The 10,888-nt window shown below is 44.0% G+C and overlaps 1 pseudogene; it reads right to left on the minus strand.

The window, feature by feature from the left end:
- Nucleotides 1–492: 492 nt before the first annotated feature.
- LOC130863881 (coiled-coil-helix-coiled-coil-helix domain-containing protein 2-like) lies at nucleotides 493–1,122 on the minus strand (annotated as a pseudogene).
- Between the last annotated feature and the right edge of the window lie 9,766 nt (nucleotides 1,123–10,888).

A 10,888-nucleotide genomic window follows, 5' to 3' on the forward strand; every position in this document is an offset into this window, starting at 1 on the left:
AAATCTATTTGAATTTGGGGTTTTCCTTATTGAAAGATTTTAAATCATGAATTCCATTTTGAGATTAGACAAGGGCCCTTTGCCTTCTTCTGTTTTCTCTTCTACTTTTGTTAAGATGTGTTTTTCAATAAATTTATTCACTTGTGATAAGATGTTGAATTTATAGACATAAAATCATTCATCGCTTTGTCTTCTCGGAGAGCGGAGCCCTTTATCACAATGTAATAGCCCTCTCTATCGGTGGCAATACTTCTAGTCTGAGGCCTCTGCTGATGTTAATAAAGTTGCCACCTTTCCCCTGATGCATGTCTGCACTGTGTGCCTTCCTACCCGTTCTTCATTTCTTTTCCTATTTTTACCTTTTTTGTCCCTTTCTAATTGAGTTTGTATGAGTCAGTGTTATTTCTACTACTAGATTATCATGTATATATCTTTTTTTTTTCAGAATAAAAGTTTTATTTTTGTTAACTCACAAAAAACCACACAGTTGGTTCAAGGAGGCCATCACTTGCCCAGTCCCCAACACTATGAGCCTCAGGGAATAATATCTATACAGTTAGAACTCCTAATGGAGCTGTTAGAAATAGGTTTGCTCAAGGTCCACACGTGCACTATTATGTAGGGCCCACTTCAGTTTCTTCAGTTTAAACTTCTTGATTAAATTAAACCATTTGCAATTCTGCACTGCCGCAGCACTTCGTTGAAGCCCTCGCAGAGCTTGACGTCACTCTGGTTCTGGGCACACTCCAGGAATTGTTTGATCTCAAGAGAGCAAGGTCCAAAAGACTGCTGGTTCATCACCTGGGCTCCCTGAGGCTCCTGGTAAGTGATGTCAGGCCTCGCAGGCTCAACACTGCCACCTCCACTGAAGGCCCCAGTGACGGCAGGACCCAGGGTGTGGCCCACTGCAGAGCCCACAGCCACACCGGCTGCAGTGGTCGCCATCTGGGCCATCAGGCCTGGCTGCCGGGGTGCAGCAGCAGGTGAGCCAACTGCAGATGGTGCAGTCGCTGCTGCTGGAGGATGAGCTGCAGGTGCTTGTCTGGGAGCAGGCCTCATCTGAGGGGCCCGGCTGGCCGGAGGGGCCACCCGGGAAGAGCGGCTTCGGCTTTAACGCGGCATCTCAGATCCTCACACACGCGGAATCCAAAGACTACGAACTGCTCATGTATACATCTCTTAAAAGAAATGTAATCACTACTTTGGGCTTCACCACCCATATGATTTGATCCAAGTGATTTTCAAATGATCTGGCTCTGTCTCCTACAGAGGAGCAACGGATCCCCAGGCCTTCCCTTCTGGCCGTGTTCTCCCTCCATGTCTCCCGCAGTGCAGCAGGTTCCCAGGCCTTGCCTCCTGTTCCTCCTGACAGATGTCACGAATAGGCAAGCATTGTGCAGAACAATTAAAACTAAAGGAGCACAGGGCTGGGGAGACGGCTCAGTCAGTAAAGTTCTAGCTGAAATAAAAAAAGTCAGGCATGATGGTGAGTGCTTACAATCTGAGTGCTGGGGAGGTGGGGACAGGCGGGTCCCTAGAGCTCACTGGCCAGCCAGTCTCACCCATCCAGCAAACTCCAGGATAGTGTGAGAACATCACTTTAGTAATTAAACAAATAGAAAAGCTGACTTGGTGGAGCATGCCTGCAATCCACCCCCCACCCCCTCCCCCCGCGCGTGCGGGCACACACACACACACACAGAGAGGAGGCAGAGACAGGAAGGCTGTTTTGACATTGAGTTTTAGGCTATATAGTAAAACTTTGTCTCAAACAAACAAACCAACAAACAAAACCAGCTCTGCCTGGTGTTGCATGCCTGTAACTCCAGCACTCAGGAGGTAGATACAGGGGCATCAGGAATTCAAAGGGAGTCTAAGATACACAGTACATTCAAAACGGCCGGATATGGTGGTGCCTGCCTTTAATCCCAACACTCGGGAGGCAGAGGCTGGTGGGTTTCTGAGTTCAAGGAAGGTCAGCCTGGTCTTCAGAGCAAGTTCTAGGACAGTGAGGGCTGCGAAGAGAAACTCTCTTGTTTTGAGAAAACAAAATCAAACCAAACCACTCCCCCCCACAAAAAAAAACAAACAAACAACAACAACAACAAACATTATTTTAATGGTCTTAGACTGTAGCGAAGGGACACACAGGTGTGTACAATCTGACATCTTTATCTGGACATCAAATCTGAATGCCTCTAAACTAAGCTTAGTGGTAAGAAGGAAACCTCCTGCTCCCTTATTTCCATGCTTAAAGGGATTGCCTGTGCGGGAAGAGTGGCAACAGTTGAGTTCACTGCAGTACGCATGCGCTCACGCCGTAAGAACGGGCCTTGTAGCAACTAATTTAACTACTGCAGCCTGTTTCTTAAACAGAAACCCATCCATCTTCCTTGTTACAGATGAGAATAAACTAAGGTGCAGAAAGAAAGGTCATTTGTACAGCGATACATAATAAAATCATGACAGTATTTAAAAGAACATTTATAGAACACATTTATTTTCAAGGCATGGGTTTCATAATAATGTTTTCAGCCGTATATGTCATATACTTTGAGTATATTAATCCTCGGTTACTCTCTTCTTGCCTCCTCTTCTGCTAATCCCTTCTCTTCTCAAATAGTCTTCCTTATGTTTCCATGTCATATTTGCCTAGATACTGTGCATCTGTCTATGACTACTTGCATCTTTCTATTTAAACCTAGCTTCTGCGGAGGAGGAAAGACTTGCACTATCTGTCTTTCTGAGTCTGGCTTATTTTGCATTTTGCTTAATACAAGAACCTTCAATTCCATCTATTTTTACTGCAAATGGCATGGTTTTGGTCCTCTTTCTGGCTGAATGAAACCACATGTCTTACCCTACTCATCTGTTATTGGGCCTCTAGGTTGATTCCTTAACTTGGCTGTGGTAAGTGTGCCCCAGGAAACACAGGTAAGCAGGTTGTCTATAATTGGCTGATTTGGCCTCCTTTGGGCATATTCCCAGGGGTGCTAGATCTGAGTCATATGGTAGTTCTTGATTTAGGTTTCTGAGATTCCTTCATACTGATGTTCACAGTGGTTGGACCAGTTTGCAGTCCCACTTGAAGTGTGTGTAAGGTTTCCAGTCCCCTCTCCCCATTTCCACCAACAGTTGCTATGATGGCAATTCTGGGGTGAGAGGGAAGTTTTGATTAGCCTCTCCTTGATGGCTAAGGATGTTCAACATTTTTCATAGAGTAATGACTGTGTGTATTCAGTTCATGTGCTCATTTATGGATGGAGGGGGATGTGGGGTTTGGTGTTTCACTTTCTGAGTTTCTCAGACAGTGTAGATGCTAAGCCCGTAACAGGCCTAGCTGGCAGGGTCTTTCCCACACTGGAGTCTGTCTTTACTCAGCACCTGCTGAGATGCAGCCTCTTCTTTCTTTCTTTCAGGAATCCCACTTGTCAGCACTTGCTACTTGATTTGCGGAGCTGCTGGATCCTTCTTAGGAAGCCCTTGCCCATTCTCTCCAATGCTTCCTCTGTTTTCTGATAGCAGTTTCCATGTTCAGATCTTACGTTAAAGGTCTTTGATCCATTTGATCTTCTCTGGTACAGAGTGAAAGATAAGGACCCAGCTTAATTCTTCTACACGCGGAAGCATCGTTTGTTAAAGTGGGTATTTCTCCAACATGTGTTTTGGTCATCTGTACCAAAAAGCAGGTAACTGAAGCAGTGTGGACTTATTTTCAAGTCTTTTTTTTTTTATTGTGTTGATCTGTATGTCTGTTTTTGTGCCAATGCTGTGCTGTTTTTGTTACTATGGCTCTGTAGTATAATCTGAAGTCAGGCTGGCGTGGGAGGTCCTTCTGCCTACATGTTGCTTTTATTGGTTAATGAATAAAGCACTGCTTTGAGCCTATGGCAGGGAAGTACAGAACTAGGCAGAGAAAGCTAGGCTGTATGCTGGGAGAAAGAAGGGTGCAGTCAGGAGAAGCCATGTAGCCCACCAGAGACAGATGCTGGGAACTTTACCTGGTAAGTCACAGTCACGTGGCGATACACAGATTAATGGAGATGGGTTAAATTAATATGTAAGAGTTAGCCAATAAGTAGCTAGAGCTAATGGACCAAGCACTAATTTAATTAATATAGTTTCTGTGTGATTATTTCGGTTCTGGGCAGCTGGGACGAGCAAGCGGCCTCCTCCAACACCAGGTGACAGGATGCCTCCAGCATTGTTCTTTTTGCTCAGGATCACTTTGGTTCTTCATCATCTTTTCTGCTTCTATGTAATTTTTTAAAACAGATTTATTTATTTATTACATATACAGTGTTCTGCCTGCATCCCTACATACCAGAAGAGGGAACCGGATCTCATTATAGATGACTGTGAGCCACCATGTGGTTGCTGGGAATTGAACTCAGGACCTCTGGAAGAGCAGCCAGTACTCTTAACCTCTGAGCCATCTCTCCAACCCTTCTATGTAATTTTTAAGACTTTTTTTCCTCATTCCTTGAGGAATACCTGTGGAATTTTGATGAGGATTGCTTAGAACCTGTAGGTTGCTTTTGGTAACATGCAGTTGCTTTTGGTAAGATAGTCACTTTCAGGATACTGATTGCTGTTCCATGAGCATTGGAGGGAGGGCTCTCTAGCTCTTCTAGTGCCTTCTTTACTTTCTCGCTTCCGTGTTTAAGGATTTTAATGTAGAAGTCTCACATCATAGGACAGTTTACAGGCCAGTTTTTGTTGATTTCTTTTGTTTTTTTTTTTTGGGGGGGGGGCTCATTGTAGATGGGATTCTTTTCCTGATCTCTTTCTCAGCATGATCTTCATTGTTACACAGAAAAGCAGCTGGGTTTTGTGTGTTGACTTTGTATCCCACTTCTTTGCTGGAAGTGTTTGTCAGGTCTAAGCGCTTTGGGTGGTGGTGTGCTGTGGAATCTATCCTGCACATCATGAAAATATGTTGCTCTCATTGTCAATAAAAAGCTGATTAGCTGGTAGCTAGGCAGAAAGTAGAGGTGGGACAACCAAATAAGGATGGGTAAAAAAGAGGGACAGAGTCAGAGAAGATACCAGAAGGAGCAGAGAAAACAGGAAGTGTAGAAAATGATGTAATAAGCCATGAGCCTTGTTGCAGAGAGTAGATAAGAAATATTTAAAGTGTAAGAATTAGTTAGTAATAAGCCTGAGCTATTGACTGAGCCTTTATAATTAAAACAAGGCTCTCCTATGGTTATTTGGTAAGTGGTTGGTGCAACAGAGTTGATCAAGGTCCAACAACAAACTCCACCTACCATGGTTTTAAGTTCTTGGGTGGTGGTGTCAAGGTTTTAAGTACAGTACACGAGATTGTCTGCCTTCTTTCTTTCCTGTCTGCATTTCTTTGATTTTTTTTGTCTTGCTTCTTTCTGATTAAAACTTGAAGCACTATATGGAATAAGGTCAGAGAGAGTGGGTTCCTGTGTTCCATACCTAATTTTAGAAGAAACACTGAGTTTTCCATCTTAGTATAACGTCAGCTCTAGGTGGTATTATACTGTCATAGAGCATGAAACTACCTATACCAGTCTTTATTCTGTTGAAGAGTGTTCCTCCTATGCCTAGTTTTTTTCAGGGCATTTATCACAAAAATAAATTGAACTTCTGTCATAAAGATACAGCCTGCCTCCATCTTAAGCTTAAAAGTCTTGTTATAGTAAAGACACACACTAAGTTCATGCCTGTTTATGATTGAACCTCTATGTTTAGAGGATTGGGCTATGACTACCTTTAGAGTGGCTGCCTCCCCGCAGGGGCCCAGTTACTATTTATCTTTTCATTGAATGGATGAGCAAAATGAAAGGGAATCTTTGGTGAATCTTTTTGTGCACAAAAAGGAAAGTTTTGTTACTTTGTATTGTTTGAAGGATAGACTGAATGCTAAGTACATCAACCTAACACCAGAAGAAGCTGTAGTTCCCCGAAAGCCCCCACACTACTGTGACTGTGGGCTAGTGTGTACCCCTAGCAGAAGATTATCTCCTTCCCAGCACAGCCCCCAAAGGGAGCAGGAGCATTTAGGATGGTGCAATGGTAAACCACCAGACTGCATCCAGATCGGTGCAGATATATTGGTGTAGGTATAATGGTGCAATGTCAAACCACCAGACTACATTTGTATCGGCATAGATATGATTCTGTGTGTACTATGAACATCTGTCCCAAAGGCAGATTATACGCAAAATAAGCAGTAATAATTGAGCAACGTTTCAGAAAAGATGTGATAATACTGAGGTCAGAGGTTATACCATCTCTGCCAATCACCAAGTCACTGTGTAACCTCAGGAAAGTTGTCTCACCTCCCTAAGAGTCAGTAGTCTAACCCTTAAATTTGGTGCAGTTATATAATTTTGTATTCTTATGGGGATTAAATAAAATACCCATGGCAAAGATTTTATTATGGCCAACTGGAGTACATGCTGATTAAATAATTATTACTGCCTAGAGAGTTCAAGGGTTGAGGCTGTGGTTGTCTCTCTTTCTCTCTCTGACACACACACACACACACACACACACCACTTGACAAAAACAGGGCAACCTAAAAGGAAGGTCTTTATAATCTTCTTTCTTTATCTTTTCTTTTTTGTTTAGGAATTTTGAAAGACATTTGTTTTTGTTTTCATTTTGAGACAGCTGCTCTCTAGGTAGCCTAGGCTGGTCTGGAACTTCCCTTCTTCCCATGTCAGCCTTTCCAGTTCTAGGACTTTGTGCGTCCCACTATACCCATCCTTGAGTGACATTTGTTTGTTTTTCAGAGCATGTGGAAAGAGATGGGAAAGGGGCTTGAAATCCTTTCTGAGAAATGTCTTTTATCAAGGATATAGGCTCGCAGGACATACGCTGTCAGTGGAATATGAAGGCTGCAGTAACAATGGACTCCACATGACACAGTAATTAGCTCTCATTTGTCAGGTGTCAGCTTGTTGATAGGCTGCTCTAGAGACACAGGGCTCAGTGATTCGCAGACATCAATGAGGACCTCATCCTCCTGGCAGGGCTCTTCTCTCAGCCCTTCCACACATGCTGTTATTTTCATTGTCACAGAAATATGTGAAGATTCTGAAAAAATGCCACCCTCCTCACTTATAGAGAGGCGAGCAAATTCCAAAAAGTGGAATCATTGTGTCAAGGTTATTTATCACCCATGATTAATTTGGGGCTTATGCCCAAGTCCTTGCTCTGGCTTCAGCATTTCATCTCAGTGAACTTGGGGACCTGTTGGATCAACCAAATGCATCCTTTTGGTGACTGAATGTCCTTGTATGCATATTTGATTCTTAAAAAATTATATAATAGACTTATATATTATCCAGATGCAGAAGTTAAAAAGGCAGCCTTGTTTCTAAACATTGTCTTTTGAAAATTATTTTTTAAGATTCATTTTCATATAATGTATTTAGATAATTTTTTTCTTTCCCCTCCCCCAGCTTCTCCCAGATTTACCTCACTTCCCCATATACCCAACTTGATGCTCTCTTCTCTCAAAGAAGATTTAAAAAAACCACCCAGATAATCAAAGCAAACAGACAAACAAAACATTAAGACAAAACAAACACACAAACAAAACCCACCACCAACAACAAAAACAAACAAACAAAATCTATGAAGCCTGTTTGTGTTGGCCAACTACTCCTGAGAATGGGGCCTGCCCTAGAGTGCTGCATCAACCACAATCATGATATAGCCAGTGACATTGCCAATGAGAAAATTGATTTTCTCTTTCCTCGCAGATATCGACTGTGAATAGCTTATCGGTTAGGGGCGGGATCCTGCATTCACTTCTTCTCAGTGCTGGGACTCCGTCTGGCTGGAAGCTATGCAGGTCATGTGCACACAGCCACAATCTCTGTTAGTTTAAATGTGTGTCAGTGCTCTTGTGTCTGGATGATGCTGTCTGACTCTTACAACCTTACTGCCTTCTCTTCCCTTAGAGTCCTGAGCCTTAGGGGAGGCGCTTGATGCTGACACCTCATTTAAGACTGAGTTATCAAAGCCTCTCACTCCGCACATCGCCTGGTTGTGGGGAGCCTATGTCACTTCCCACCCACTGAAAGAAGACGCTTTTCTCCTGAGGGTGGAGCAGATGTCATTGAACTTTGCCTGTTTGGACCAATAGGGAATGGAGGTTTTTCTGACAACACACTAAATCAATTGATTTTTATAAAATTTATAATTGAACAAAATAATGGGGTTCACGGTGACATTTTCTTACATACATGCTATGAACTTTGAGATCATGTTAGTCTCCCAATTATCTCCTTTCCCCCTGCCACTTATCCCTGCCTCCCCAGACAGTTCTCCCAGAACTTCCTGCCTTCTTTTTTAAAATCTCAGCTAAACTCTGAGAAAACCATGTGTTATCCGTCTTTCTGCATCTGGCTTATTTCATGGTGACCTCCAGTTCTGCCCATCGTCCTGCCAGTGGTATGATTTTGTTCTTCTTTATGACCGTAACGCTCCATTACCAGCTTCTGGATTTCTGATGATGTCAAGAGGAGGCTGCTATGTCTCTTTTTGGTCAAAGACTGGAAGATCTGAAGGGCTGCTGCATGCGCAAAAGAGATCAGTTGTCCAGGTGAAGCACAGGCTGGGGCAATTTCAGTCAATCCACCCACACAGTCCAGGGAGACTGAGCAGGAAGATACCTAGCAAGCATCAGCTTGCACTGACCTCCTGCAAGGTACACCTTGCCAGTGGATGCGGTGCCGGGAGTCTTCTGGAATCTTTTTAATCTTCTGTAATTTGCATTCTAAGCTGTTACCTAGAATAAATCCTACTACATCTAATCAATGCTCCAATCAACTTTGTTTTGAATACCAAAAGGAGATTGCTGATACCCTTGCTGGCAGCATAGGGAATTCATCTCCAGTGACAAAGTCTCTTAATCTGTCATGAATAGCATTAAGCTCTGTAGCTCTCAAAAGTGAACCATTGTCATGTAGTTGGCTTCCTACAAGGTGTTTGACACTTCTGCTTAAGTGTCTGAGGGTTTGTTTTCATGGTAAAACACCAGGACCAAGAATGACTGGGGGGGAGGAACGGAAAGGGTTTATTTAGATCAGATTTCCACATCCCAAGTCCATCACTGAAGGAAGCCAGGGCAGGAACCTGGAGGCAGAAATTGAAGCAGAAAATATGAAGGAATGCTGCTTACTGGCTTGCTCCTTATAACTTGTTCAACCTGCTTTCTTTTTTTTTATTTATTTATTTTTTTTATTTTTTATTTTTTTCAACCTGCTTTCTTATACCACCCAGGACCATAGGCCTAGGGGTGACCCTGCCCACAGTGGGTTGGGCCCTCCCACAGCCATAATTAATCAAGAAAATGTTCCAAGCTTACCTCCAGGCAAATCTAGTAGCTACATTGTCTCAACTGAGGTTCTCTCTTTTCAAAGGACTCTAGCTGTGTCAGGCTGGCAAAAAAACTAACCAGGCTACTGAGTTTCCAGATGGTGACTTGTTTTAAGAATTCTTCCTAAAAGCCAACCTTGAGATTATTGTCAAATTCCTTACTACAGAATGGTCAGTCACATTCACTAGGTTATGAGCACAGGTGGTCAGTTGGCAATAACCTGGTACCCAGTCTACTGATTCTTTTATTAATTTTATTTTAACTTTTTATGGATTCTTTGAGGATTTCACATCATGATTCTGATCCCACTGGTCTCCTTGAATCTTCCCTCTGCCCTTGTAAACACCCCCCCCATCAAAAACAAATTTAAAAGAAAAACAAAACCAAAGAACAAATAAAACAACAAACAAAAAGAAGAATCTTGTCATAGAAATTGTAATATGGCCCATTGGGCCGCACAGTTTACCCTTTAGTCCACGCATCTTTATTTGCAAATGTTCATTGCCATTGGTCTGGTTCGAGGCCTCTGGCTTCTGCTACACCACCCGTCGATAATGGGCTCTCACTGGGGCTCCTCTTGGATATCCTGTTGTTGTGCTGTGTCATGGCGATCCTGCTGTTTCGGATCTGTAAGGTCATCCCCTTCACATGTTCCAGCAGTTTATAGATTCCGTGAGTGTTGAGCTGGGCCAATTCATAGCCCTGGTTCTAGACCTGAGTGGTATCTGGCTTGGGCAGCCTGCCAGCTTCCTCTCATCATCACTGCCAGGGCAAGTTCTCCAGCGCTACCTCAGCTAGCTTATCCAATGCAGTCTACAGCAAGTGGGGAGGGGGGCAGTTCTGCTCTAGGGCCCTCAGATCATATCACCAGGGCCAGCTCTACTGTTCTGCCCAGGCAAGCTGCAGAGCCCTCTCTCAAGATTGGGGGAATAAGAGGTGGGGCAGGATCTGCTCTCCTGCTCTCAAGTCTAGCTCACCTGTGCCCACAGCAACAGGGTCAAATCTAGAGTGCTGCCCAGGCAGGGTGCAGGGCCTGCTCTCCTGTGTGAGGCAGTCAGTGAGGATTAAGGCTAGTTCTCCCACTCTTGTGACAGCAGGGCCAGCTCTCTCACCTGCTGCAGGTGATAATGGGTAAGAGGGGGAGGGCATCTTTCCCTCACCTATGCCACCACATAGCAGATGTGAGGGGCATTGGGTCAGCTATCCTGTTCTCACGCCCTCTAGGTCAGTTCACCTGTGGCCTTTACCATAGAGTCAGCGTTACTGTGCTTCCTGGGTGAGTTGCAGGCCTATGGTGAGGGGTGGAGCCATCTTTCCCAAGGGTAGGGGTGAGCAGTATCCAATGAGGGACAGGGCCAACCAGCCCAGGGCCCATGAAAGGAGGGACCAGCTCAGCACAGCATGGTCCCAATGACCCCCTGTGCTAACATAAGCAATGGGTACCATCACAGACCCCGGCTGCAGCATGACCATGGACCCAGACATGGATGGCCCTTGGCAGCAGTTTGGGCCTAGACTCCA

This window comes from Chionomys nivalis, chromosome 21 (genome assembly GCF_950005125.1).
Source record: "Chionomys nivalis chromosome 21, mChiNiv1.1, whole genome shotgun sequence".
In the NCBI taxonomy this organism is placed as follows: Eukaryota; Metazoa; Chordata; class Mammalia; order Rodentia; family Cricetidae; genus Chionomys; species Chionomys nivalis.